Source organism: Penaeus monodon, chromosome 18 (genome assembly GCF_015228065.2).
Source record: "Penaeus monodon isolate SGIC_2016 chromosome 18, NSTDA_Pmon_1, whole genome shotgun sequence".
Taxonomy (NCBI): Eukaryota; Metazoa; Arthropoda; class Malacostraca; order Decapoda; family Penaeidae; genus Penaeus; species Penaeus monodon.
This window is the reverse complement of record NC_051403.1, coordinates 1,267,585-1,281,862: the sequence shown is the minus strand read 5'-3', so window position 1 is coordinate 1,281,862 and position 14,278 is coordinate 1,267,585.

Genomic DNA, 14,278 nt, shown 5'->3' with positions numbered 1-14,278 from the left:
TAAAAGATAAAAAGAAAAATGGAAAAATAAAAATAAAATATAGTATAAAATATTATATATTTTAAATTATATATAAAAGAATTTTAATTATATATATATTTTTTGTTTTATATATATTTTTTATATATTTTAATAATATAATATATAGTAATATATAATATAAATATAGATATATTTAGATATATAAAAATTTTATAATAAAATATATAAAAATTATATATATATATAAATATATATGATAATATTAGATTTTAAAAAATATAATTAAAATTATATATATAAAATATATAATAATATTTTTTATAATATAAATATATTATAAATAATATATAATAAATATAAATAAAATCAAATATATATATAATATATATAAAATGTATTTTAAAGATATAAATATATATAAAAAATATAAAAATATAATAAAATATTTTAATATATATATATAATAAATTAAAATATATTTTAAAGGGTATATTATTTATAATATATAAAATTTTTATAAAATTAAATTATATATTTTTATATATATTTATATATATATAAAATATTTTATATATATATTTTTATGTAATATAGTTTTAAAAATGAAAAAATATATTTTATATAAAAAATGAGATTATTATATTTTAATAATATATAATATATAATATTTTATATAAAATAAAAATAATATTATTATATATAAAATATATATAAATATGTGAAAATTTTAATTATATAATTAAAATAAAATTAAAACAAAAAAAAATTATAAGATATATAATAAGTAATTTAAATAATTAAATATATAAATGAAAATTTTATAGATAAATATATATAAAAATTATATATATAAAGGGAATATATATATTAAAATAAATATATTATAAAAAAGAATTTTATATATATATATATATATATATTATATATATTTATTATATTTTGAAAAAATTATATATATTTTAATATAAAATAATATATATATATAAATATATATATTAATTTTAAATTTTAATATATATATGGAATATATATTTTTAATGTATAAAAATATGTAAATTTTTATATATATAAAATTATAATATATTATTATATATATATATAATATATATATCTATATAAAATATTATATATATATAATATTATATATATTTTTAAAATATATAACGTTATATGATATGAAAATATTATGTATATATAAATATTTAAATTATCTATATATATATATAATTATTTATTTATTATAGAAAAAGGGATGAAGAAAAAAAATATCTTTAGAAGACAGGGGGAGTTTTCCCCGATTTTCAAAATTTATATCTTTTTTAAAAAATCCTTTATCTAAAAAATTTTCCTGAGGGAAAATAAAGCAAAACCTATTTTTTGGGGAAGGGATAATATATAATTTTATATATATATATAAATATAATTATATTATTTTTAAAAATTACATATAATTAATATGGGGCCCGCATTTCCCAAAGTGGTGGGCCATGGGGATAAAAGTTTGTAACGACGGAAAATTGATTTCGGGGGTTTTCGAGTCACCTCCCGGCGCGTTTTTCCCTTTGGGGAAAGAAACTTCCCCCTCGATTGCCTCCCTAGAAAATGGGGGGGCAACCCACCCCAAAAGTAAATGCTGTTCCCAAGCCCGGAAAATAGAGAAAAATGATTACCTAAAGGGTAATACCGGCACTCTCCGGGGGAAAGGAACTGAGGCCCCCAAACTATGTATCACTCTAATATCATCAAAAACATGGAAAACTAAATTAAGATCATGCTGTGACCACGGGGGCTCAAAAATGAACCTACCCTTTAATTAAAAAAAAAAAAAAAATCTTATTATACTATCTATTTTCTATCTATCTATCTATCTATCCTGTATATCTATCTATATATGTATGTTTTGTAATAATATTATTTTTATTTTTATGTAAAAAAAAAAAATATATAAAATATTTTTTAAAACTATAAATACAAAGACACATTTTTAAATATGTATTTTTATCATATTTTTTCAAATTTAATAATTTTGTAATATATATTTATATATACATACAGCATTTCAACATTGTGTGTGGATAAATATATGTATATGTAATATATAAACCAACATATATAAAAAAAAAAAAAATTATATTTGTAAAATTAGGGATGTATGTATGTATTTTATATAGATAGTAATGTGAGTGGTGTGTACACACACACACAATATATATATTATATAATATAAATATATTATAATAATATTTATAATTATAAAAAAATATATATATTTATATACCCTTTATAATATATAATATATAATATAAATATATATATATTTTTGATATAATATATATTATATGTATGGATATATATAATTATATATAAATTTTATATATATATAAAATCTATAATATTAACATATATAGTAAAATTATTATAATATATATTTAATATATTTTATATATATATATATATATTAGAATATATTTATATTTTATATTATATATATAATTTATATGTGTGTGTGTGTGTGTGTGGGTATGTGTGTGTGTGGGTTTTGTGTGTGTGTGGGGGGTGTGTGTGGTGGTGTTTTATGTTATACTTTATATGTGTAATAAACATATGTATAAATATATATATATATATAAATATGTATACAGATTTCACATGTGTATAAATATTTTTATTATTATTTTATTTTTTAGTATTTTTGCGTATATGTGTGTATGTTAAAACAGTATACCAAAAATTTAATAGGTAATATAACATATGATATTTTATAAAAATATATATATATAATAAAATATATATATTATTATATATATAATAAAAATTTTACATTTTAAAATGTATATATATGAAGGTGGGAATTTTCAAATTTTTTAATTATTTAATGACTTCCTGGTCCCAAATTTTTTTTTTAGTCCCTTTCCCCCCTTTTTTTTGGTTCATCTTTTTTTTTAGCTAAATTTTTCACTTCCCCGGGGATAATTTAAAAATCTTCATTTTTTAAAAACAAATATACACATATTTCATAATCCTATTCAAATAGCGTGAAACCCGCTGGCAGGGCAAAATAGACAGTGGGCCCGGACAGGGCAGAATGTTGCAGGGCCCCAAAAATAGCAGGGCCAGCGGCAAGGCAGCGGCCAGCGGCCAAAGGGAGGGGCCAGCGGCCAATAGTCAGCCAGCGGGGCCCCCGGGGAGCGGCCAGCGGGCCAAAAGGGGGAGGGCCCGAGGCAAGGCAGCCCCATCTCTTTCGTCCCCTCTTGATCCCTGTGTTTCAATCTCATTAGATATCGGGTTTTCAATGTCATTCCCCTTAAATTTTCGCAGGGTTTTTTTTACTTTTCCCCTTCAACTTTTAAAAAGCTTTAACATGAAAAACATCCTTAAAGAGGCTTTGTTTTTCCCCATCACAAAAACCCCCTCGGGTGGGCCCCACAAGTCAGTCTTTTCTCTCCGGGGTTTTAAAATCAGGGTGTCCCCTTTTTAAAGGGGAAAACACCCCCTCGTGGATGTGTGGGGTATTCCCGATTTTAAATTTAAATTTTTTTTCCATCTTTTTGGTTTTTTCATATTTTTTATTACACCACCCTCCCCCTTTTAAACGCTTTTTTTGTCGTCTTTTTCCGGGGTTGGTATAAATTTTTACATTAAAATTTTTGGGCCCGGGGTCCTTTAAGATACCAGCTCTGATAATTTAGAGTATTTAAAGTTAAAAAAAGATGAAAAAATAAACAATGAAAAATATAGAGTGTTTGGGTTTTTCCCTTTTGGTTAAAAAAAATAAAAATCTTTTCTTGGGTTTTATTTTATTTTATATGGGGCTCGTTTCATTTCCCACTCATTCGCCCAAAACCCTATGGGGGCTTTACTGTACGTTCCCTCATTAAAAAATTTTTTTCGATCTTTTCATCTACTCCCTTACAAAAAACAAACCCCCAACAACACACACACACACACAACACACACACAACACACACCACCCCCACAAAAAACACACACACCACACCCCACACATAATATATATATATATTATAATATATAAATATATATATAATATATATTATATATATATATTACCCCAACCCCACACAAGGCAAACAGCGGGCACCACTATCGTAATACCCCCCATTTGCAAATCCGTGTGTGGGTCAGGGGCATACGTATACATGTTTTGGGGTAAAGAAAGCTGCATGCAAAGCACACCCCACACACAACACACACACACCAAAACACACACCCCACACACACAACCCACACCACACACCCCACACACACCCACACACATACAAGGATTTTCAAAAAATTGGGGGGAAACTTACTTTAAAAAAAAAATAGTGGTGCCCCCCCTGCTGCCTTGTAGTTTAGTCCGGGCTGGTCAAAAGGGTATGGGGGGGTTTATCCTATATAAAACAAAAAACCATGCTTTGTGGCATCTATAAGTGAAAAAAGGGTTCGGGAGTAAAACCCCGATTTAAAAAAATCTTCAAACAGGGTCCCTAAGGGTTCGTTTTCCCTTTTCCAAACCCCGTTCCCGGCAAAATCCTGCGACGCGATTACTTCGATTTTTCCACCGGAAAAGGGTTACAGGGTATATTTGTAGAAAAAAAAATATTTTTGGTTTTAAAAGCCCCGCCCCTCTCTCTCTCTCTCTTCTCCCCCTCTCTCTCTCTCTCTCTCCTTTTCGCCCCCTCTCTCTCTTTTTCTCTCCCCCCTTTTCTCTCCTCTCAGTGTGCGTGTGTGTTTAAAACCCAAACCCTCTACCACCTCCTTTCTTTCCCCCCCACCCAGAACCCCCGGGTGATAAGGAGCAAGAGAGTAAATATACAATTAAAAAAAGAAGAAAAAAAAAAAAAAATTTAAAAACCAAACCCTTGTATAAAAAAATAGCTTGTCCCCTTTTATAGTAAAAAAAAAAAAAAAAAAAGAAAAAAAAAGAAAAAAGTGTTATGGTGCATTCAATCCGAACTGGGAGTAATCGTTTACAACGATTACTGAGAAAAATTTTACGCTGAAAAAGATGTTATCGTTACAAGTAATCGATTTTGCCCCCCACTTCTATGTATGTTTTCGGAATATGTGAAAAGCGATAGAAAAGATATATACACACTCAAAAGCGAAATTGAAACCTCAGGACCGATTCAGACATACCGGCATGATTTCTTGCAGAATATCCAAAAATTTCCATCCAGGTTTCCTTGCTGCCCCCCTCGTCTCAATAAGCGCTGCTGTCCCTTTTATAATCAGTGAGAGCGTGTCTTCAGAAAAAAAATGGGAAAAAGCCTAACCCGGGAATTGTTGGGAGGAGATGGACAGTTTGTTATTTTAATCCTAATGTGATTTTATATATGAAAGGACCAGCTAGTGACAATGTTCTCATTTTTTTTAAAACAACATAGATCATTTCTTGGACATTGCTTTAAAGGGGTTTTTAGTCATCGTCTCTCCAAAGGGTATTACTTTTTTCCTTACATTTCACTTTCAAAAAGAAATTTGATTTCTTGCAAAAAATGGATCATATGTAGGGGTACGGGACTGTAATTAAACCCAAAAATATATCATTTCCGGGTGTGATAATCAACAGCACTCCTTATTTTTAAGGGGAAAAAGTGTTAGGAATTTATTTTATTTTAATACCTGAAACTTTTTTCCCATAATCCGCCTTTTTTCCAAACGAGGAGTAAAAAGGAAATATAAAAAGGGAAGGAAAAAAAATTTAGCCCCCCGCATAACCTAAAGATCCCAAAAGCGGCCCCTAAAAATCATGAAAAAAAAAAACCTAAAAAAATTAGAAGTTTGGGGTTTTTTGGAAAAATACGAAAAAAATAACGCGCCCTTTTGGGGACATTACATTTTTCCAAAAAGGTATAATAGCCAAAAAGGGAAAGAGAGAAATGAGGGAAAAGAAACAAAATTTAAAAGCATTGCAAGCCCTTAGCAAAGGTAAATATTTGGGGGCTAAAGTTCGAGCGTAAATAGGAAGAAGGCGAGAAGAGACAAATTTTATTTCCTATTAAATTATTTTAAAAGGGTTAATTATTTCCCTTGTGCAAAAGTGTGTGTGTATCTGTGTGAGTGAATGTGTGTGTTTTTTGTGTTGGGTTTGTTGTGTGGTGTGTGTGTGTGTGTGGTGTGTGTGTGGGTGTGTGTTTTGGTTTTGTGGGTGGGGTGTGGGTGTTTAAGGGAATTTCAATACACATATCAAAGCATATTTCCCCTTTGGGGTTTTTATACACATCATTGGCATGAATATATACAAAACATTACAGCAACGCGCATTTTGTGTGTGTGTGTGTGTATCTGTATTTTTAAATTTCATGTGTGGTGTTTTATATATTAGATAAATAAACATATAAAATTTAATATATATGCATATATACATATACATAAATATATAAATTATAAATATTACCAAAAACACACACACACACACACGTCCCCTTTTTGTCATCTAAACCCCAACGGGAGCTTTCCTTTCCGCGGGGGGGGGGGGGGGGGGGGGGGCTTGAAGGCCCCCTGATCTGGTTTAGCCGGACCCGAGGGGTACCAAACTTTAGGGTCAAACCCGTGAGGGGGAGACAAAAAGGCTTTCCCGGGGGCACCAAGGGGCCCAAAGAGAGGGGATGGTGCACCCCCCCCCCTTTTTCTTTACATTTTGGGACCATAGGAGAAATCTCCCCCGTGTGTTTTCCCTGCGTTTGGATCCGTGTTACTAGGTGGGCAGGGGCCTGGAGTTGAGCGATTTTGGGACGCTGCCCCCCTGCAGTTGGAAAAACAACCCCTTAGTCCTCTATTTTTGGTTAGAAGGTGGGTTGATAAAGGCCCCTTCAAGTCAATCGGGGGTAAATTTGGGGGAGGGTTTAAAACAGGCCTTTTTCAGTCGGTAGCACATAGGTCCCGCAACTGCAATAAGTACTGCAATAGTGGCTGCATATAATTCCTCATTATCCATGTGGCTGTTGGGAGAATTTGAGCCCAACTATAGCTTCCCCTCGTTGGACTCCATGGTGGGGGGGGGAGGGGGAGGAAATGAAGCATTCTAATTTGTATGATTTCTACAAATTTACAAAGATCTAGCTCTCTCCCTGACGACCTACGCAATCCCCTGGCCATTCCCTCTGGAACATCACATGTCACTCTGGAAACTTTCCAGCTTCCAAAAGGAATCGTAATGGTTCCCGGGCTCCCACACCAGGTAAGGAGAAAAGTCCTCAATCCATTAAGGGAATCTTACCTTGTAAATATGAAAGTATTTCATATAGTAAGTACCTAGTAGTGAAGACTATTGATGGTGTATCAATCATGGATTTTGATATTTTTGAAGTACATCAGAAAATAGTTGAGGTATGTCAACGTGATCCTAACATCACCCCACAGCGAGATGGTAGCCTGACAGTTGAGGTTTTGTCACCAGAAGAGAGCTGGGGCTCAAGTTTCATGTTCTCCTCACAAAACACTCAATCAGTGTAAGGGAGTTGTCTTTTCTTTTGATGAGGTATTCTGAGGAACTAGAGAATTTGAATGTAGTGGCAGTAAAACGTTTTAAAAAGAAAGTTGATGGTTTGGAACAGTCAACACGAGCTCTCCTTCTAACTTTTAACACATTAGTCCTTCCAGAATCAGTTAAGTTGGCATGGTACAACCTCATATACATCGACAATCGACAACCAAGAGTATGTGAAAAGTGTGGTACAACTGGTCTTTAAGGAGATGACAACTGTCCAGGTCTAATATGCTGTTACCACTGCAAAGAAGGTCTTGAAGCTTCTTCAAAGCAATGTAAAAGGTACTAATTTGAAAAAGAAATATTGGTAATAAGGAGCCAGGAGAAAGTTAATTTTCCAGAGGCAAAGCGACATGCCTGTGTGCTGTTTGCACAGCCAGGTAGGACCTTTGCTTTGGTTCTAGCCCATCCTACTTTTCACCAACCCTTGCCCTCCGGTGCTTCTTACACCACACACACTGCCACTTCCCTTAAACCTCTGTCCCCAATTGCTGAAACTGCCTCTGGTGAATTCCACCAGAAATGGAGTAGGAGTGAAGGGTCTGTTGAGGAGACTCCATCCCAAAGTAAGGTCTTTGGAGCCGTCAGTTAAGGCTCCAAATGCCTCAACGGTGACAGCCCCAGCTGCCACCACATCCACAGGGGCCCCTGAAGCTGAAGCTCAGGTACGCCCTTTGCCCATACAAAGGAATCAGAGCCTGTTCAAAAGGTTCCTCTTGCAGTGAAATCTTTGGATCCATCAGGAAGGGCTCCAGGGGCCTCAACAGTGACATCTCCAGCTGCCACCACGTCCACAGGGGCCTCCACTGCTAAACAGAATGCCCCTGAAGCAAAGGTTCAGGTCCGTCCTTTGCCTGTAAAAAGGAAGCTTGTGGAAACTAGTTATGAAGAGATAATCTGAAGAATTGGATACCCTAATCCAATGGAACTTTCAGGGAATTCATGCAGAATGGGAAGAAATGCAACATCTGATAGCTTCATGTAACCAGTTTGTGTATGCTTACATAAGATTATGACCAGGGAAAATCGTCCAATTTCCCTGAGAGGATTCCAAGTTCAAGCCCATTATGGGACCTTTGATACTGGACCTCATGGAGGAGTAATAATGTTATGTCAGGATATTCCCTTCCAGGCCATCCACCTGCAGAGAACACTGCAGGTGAAGGCTGTGAGAATAGGCTTGACATGACCTTACACTGTTGTATACATCTACCTACCTCCACATAATCTCAGCATTGATGATTTGGAAGATTTACTCTCTTGGGAGACTTCAATGGTCAGCATCACCTTTGGGGAGACACTTTGTGCAACCCTCGAGGAAGGGCACTGGAGTCCTTGTTCTTAATAGTAGATGCAGTTTTACTGAATAGTGACACCCCCACACATTTCCAAATTCAAACTGGACATTCTCCAATATTGACCTATCAAATGGTTCACCTGATTCACAGATGAATTTCACTTGGCAGGTCATGGAAGACTTACATGGAAGCGACCACTTTCTAATACTTTTGCAGGAGGTGAATGGTATTCCAGCCAATGGAGTGAAGAGATGGCGATTGAACATGCAGACTGGAATATTTTTATATCAACTGAAGAATTGCAAGGATCTGTGAATGATTTCCAGTGTGTTCAAGATGCTGTTAAATACTTCACATTACTTATTCACCTTCAAGGAGAAGCGTCCATTCCCAAAAGTAGCAGGAAGTACCGTTGACCTCCGATACCACAGTGGTCTGATGAATGCCAACAAGCTGTCAGAGCAAGGAAAGCTGCATTTGGCCAGTTGAAGCGACGCTCCAGCAATATAACCTTGATCCATTACAAAAGGACCCAAGCCATGACCAGGCAAGTGCTAAAAGAGGCTAGGTGGACGTCGTGGAGACTGTATGTCTCCTCAATTAACTCTGGGACCCCCTTAGCATGGGTATGGGACAAGGTGCATAAGATCGCTGGAAAAAGCACATCCATGTCACCACTACTTTGAAGATAAATGGCATAATCATCACAGACAAAAAAAAGTGTTGCAAATGAGCTAGCTAAATCCATGGCAGAGATCTCCTCTGGGGCATCTTACACTGCCCAATTCTCCACTCTTCGGGATGAACAGGAACGACACCCAGTGTCGTTCTTCAGTAGGACTGCAGTAGAATTACCATATAACTTGCCATTTTTATGCATGGAGATGTGGTCTGCTTTGCAGCTCTGCTGTAAGACTGCTCCAGGAAATGACGATATTTCATACCAAGTAATATCCCACTTTCCAGAGAGGTCCCAGAAGTTCCTGTTGGACTTATTCAATAGGATCTATAGGGAGGGCACAGTGCCATCCACATGGAAGAAGGCTATAATCATTCCTGTTCCTAAACCTGACAAGAATGCTTCCACACTAGGAAATTACTGACCAATTTCCCTCACCAGCAGCATCTGCAAGCTGATGGAGAAAATAGTAAACTTCAGGGTGACATGGCTGCTAGAAAAGGAAAACGTGCTGACACCATATCAATATGGCTTTAGATGATTGATATCAACAACAGATGCACTTGTAAGGATGGAAACTGCTATACAGAGTTCCTTCGCACAGCAACGTCACATGCTAGCAGTCTTCTTTGACCTTGAAAAGGCTTACAATACTACTTGGAAGAATAGCATACTAAAGAAACTATATAACATTGGTTTAAGAGGAGCATTACCTACATTCATACAAAGCTTCCTTTCTAAAAGGAATGTTTAGAGTTGAGGTGGGAAACAGTGTCTCTCATCTGGAAGATCAGCTGGAAGGGGTCCCACAAGGGAGTGTCTTAAGTGTGACCCTGTTTGCCATTGCTATAAATGACATCGTAAAGGTTGTTCCAAGTGCGGTCTCATGTAATCTGTATGTGGATGACTTTACACTGTACTGCTCAGGAGGAAGCTTACAGGATGTGCAAGGACACATGCAGACTGCAATAAATCAGATTGTACAGGCGGCAACATACCTTGGGTTCATATTTTCTCCAAGCAAGACAAACGAGGAAAGTTCCATCTTTCTCTCTATTTAGGAGCAAACTCAATGCAATTTGTCCAAGAAGTGAAGTGATTGGGTCTAATTTTTTACTTAAGGCTTACATGGGTGCCTCACATCAAACACTTATCAGTGAAGCTACAAAAGCGCTTAGTATTTTGTGGGTTCTTTTATGTCTATCTTAGGGAGCAGACCGCACAATGTTTCTGCAGCTTTACCGAGTGCTTTACTCCCACTGTTCTCCAGATGTTGGACTCGGTTCATAATAAAGCTTTCAGTATCTGTACCGAGGCTTTCAGGTCTTCACCTGTGGAGACCCTGTAACTCTTCCATTACATTTGGACTACATGAACCTGATTTACTACACAGATTCTGGGATCTCCTGCATCCAGATTGGTTTTCACCCCCCTTGAGGATAGTCGATCCCATGGTAGGAAAATGAGGAATCTTGTGGAAGATCTTGATTTAAATCTCACCAAGGTTCTGGTCATTGGAATTCCCTAATTCCCCCTTGGACTAATCAAGTCGAGCTGGATTTGGTCTGAATTGGGAAAGGGAGAGATCCGAAGCAGAACTCAGAGAGAGATTTCTTCAGCACATTTCTAAGTACCAAGGATCAGATGCAATATATACAGATTGTTCGAAATCTGAAAATGGTGTGGGTTGCAGCAGTGAGCAGAAGGAAGACTGCATCTGGCAGTCTTTCTTTAGCAGCCTCGATCTTCACTTCAGGATTACATGCCATCCTTGCAGCAGTCAAGATGACTAGAGATCTTATGAACCATTCCATTGTAATATATTGTGACTCTCGTAGTGCCTTGCAAGCAATTAAGTACTTAAACTCATCACATCCAATAGTGAGGGAGGTTCAAGATTGGCTTGCACTGATGTCAACACATAAAAAGATAACTATGTTGGGTGCCAGCGCATGTTGGTATCAGTGGGAATGAGCGAGCTGGTCAGAAGGCCAAGGCAGCTGCCGCTCAGCCTTGTGATGCTCGTTTTCCTCTCCATAGCTTCCTAAATTCACTGTAGATTGGAGATTGGGTCACTCAATATGGGCCTGCGCTCACAAATAGATGCCCATTGTAGATTTGGGCGTTATGAGGGGAAATTACTCCAGGGCGAGGCAGGGGGGCCCCTGATGATAAGGTTTTTTGTCGATGTAAGAATAGTCCGTAAAAAATCCCCATTCAAGAAAAAGGAAACAGGTGTAGAGATCAGAGCCATGGGGCAGGTCTTTTTTTGCTGTCGGGGTCGCTGACGCATTTTTGGGTTTCGGGCCGTGAACCGCGAGAGGATAACCAAATGGCTCGACCACCCAAATCCTCACACACAATAACTCACTAACATTTACATAGTGAAACTATCAATAACCCCCTTACAATATACATAGTGGTATATCTACATAGGTATATGTGTGTGTGTGTTTGGGGTGTTATATTTTGGATTCTTATATATATATATACAATAATAATATATATATATAATAAAATATATAATATATATTATAAATATATTATACATACAAATATATATAATAATATAATTTTAATATAATTTTATATATATAATATATATTTATATATAATATATATACACACACTAAATTATTATATATATAAATTATATATATTATTAAATTTTAATTATATATATAATATATATAAATTTTTATATATTTTTATTTTTATAATTATTTTATATATTTATTATAATATAATTATATTTATATATATATTATATATATATATATATATATATATATATATATATATATATATATATTATATAATATATATATATATTATATTATATAATATATATTAATATGTTATATAATCAAAATCACAACAAAAGGGGTAACGCCCACGGGGGGCATGGGCCCCATCCCCCCTTCGCTTTCCGCCCGAGGGTCCTCGAGGCAGTCTCCAGGCAGGCACCGGCCACTCTAATTCCCCGCGACAGGTCTCGTTGAGTGCCCAACCATGATCCCTTGGGGTCCCAAGGTCTCCTCCACCCCGGGGTTTTCTCGCAGAGAGACAACCGATGGCGGGTCGTCCATGGGGGGGGCGATGGTGGCCATATAGCCTGAGTTTGGGGACCCCGGATTATGCAAGTACAGGCCCATGCCAGCTCACGGTGTAACCGCCGGTTTGGACACATGGTCCTGCCAACTGACCCCAAAAATCCGGCAAGGCATTGTTACAAAAGGGCATAAAGGCGAGACTCCAATCGTGGATAGCGCCCAGGTTTCGTTTCCATAGAGCGAAACGGAAGTATCAGGTTTAAGACAGCAGTTTGGTCCTTTGCATAGGTACCGAATCCCCAAAAAACACTCTTTTTGATCGATTTCATGGCTCCTGTTGCCAGACCAATCTGTCTACTGATTTGGGTCTGAAAACCCCGAGACATGGACTACGCTACCAAGGTATGTAAAACTTTCTGTACTTCACGCCCTCGCCCAAGCAGGACGACTGAAAGGGTTCCCTAACGGGCCCCCAAAGCCCTGAATCGGTTTTGGTCCGGGAGCCCTCTGGGCTTGGGGCTTCGCCTCTTTGCAAAAGCATCAAGACCCACCACAAGTGATCCAAGGACTAGATGGGATGGCAACATCGTCAGAAAAAGTAAGGTCCGAGCCCTTAATAAAGTGTTTCTCCGCACTGATTTTGGCTAGTAGCTCTGCCCTTATCCACCCCCTCAAGTGTTGAAAATGTGGGTGCAAAGGGCACAGTTTGCTACCCCTGAATAACAGGAAGAAGTTCGACATACCCCCACCCCACTTTACAGCACCTTTTAGTACCAGTATAGAGGCTTGCTATCAGGCAATAATCTGTGTCGGGAAACCCTGAGCCAGGATCTCCCATACGTTCCCGATGCCATCAAATGCCTTCTTGAGGGGATGTAGGGTCGAGCAACCGACCCCAAATCACGACGCGTTCACAATTTCTCGAAGCGCTAATATACGGCATTGGGACTGCCAGGGGTAAATCCCGATGCTCCGGTCTCTGGTGCCCATAGGTGGTTGGGGTCAGTTTCAGAAGATTGGGGGAAGAAACTTGCCTGGTATGTGAGAGTGTAATGCCCCGGTAGTTGCAAAGTCCCACGATCCCCCTTTCCCTTTCCCGAGAGGGATGACCATGTCCTCCAGGCAGGGAAGGTACCAGACTGCCAAAGGCAGTCAGGTATGCAGGCCCGAGCCAAGGTTCACCCCAGCCTTTAGCAGTTCAGCAGGGGGTATCACAATGCCTGCAGCTTTCCGTTTTCAGCTTTGGAAATCGCCAGCCTAACTCCTTAGGGTAGGAGGTTTCCCGCTGATGGGTGGGGTCCGGCATAGGGCCGCGAATCACTTTCATCCAAACTAACGTTTGGGGCCCCCTGTCAACTGTTCAAAAAACTCAGCCAAAATTCACGAACCCCAAAATGATCTGAGATGATCCGTCCATCCGCGATCGGATGGCATCTGTGAGGGGGTTTGGGGTTTGTTTTTTCAGGCTTGGGAGGCAGGGGGAAGGCATTTACCAAAAAATGGCCTTCACCTCCTCAGCAAATTCCTGATGGACTGTTCCTTTTTCCCTTCTCAGCAGTGTCCGGGCCCCCCACACAAAGGGAAAGACGCAAGGCTTTATTCCCATTCAGCGAGCCTTGCGATATGCTCCCGTGGGCCTGTAATGTCTCCAGGGGGATGGGTTTTTGCCTGCCCTTGGGGGTACGTCAATGGACTCCCGAGTGCTTCGAGTGTTCGCGCTTGAAGGCCCCACGAGGGAACTGGGTCCCTCAGGTTTCTGGGTTTTTGTGAAACG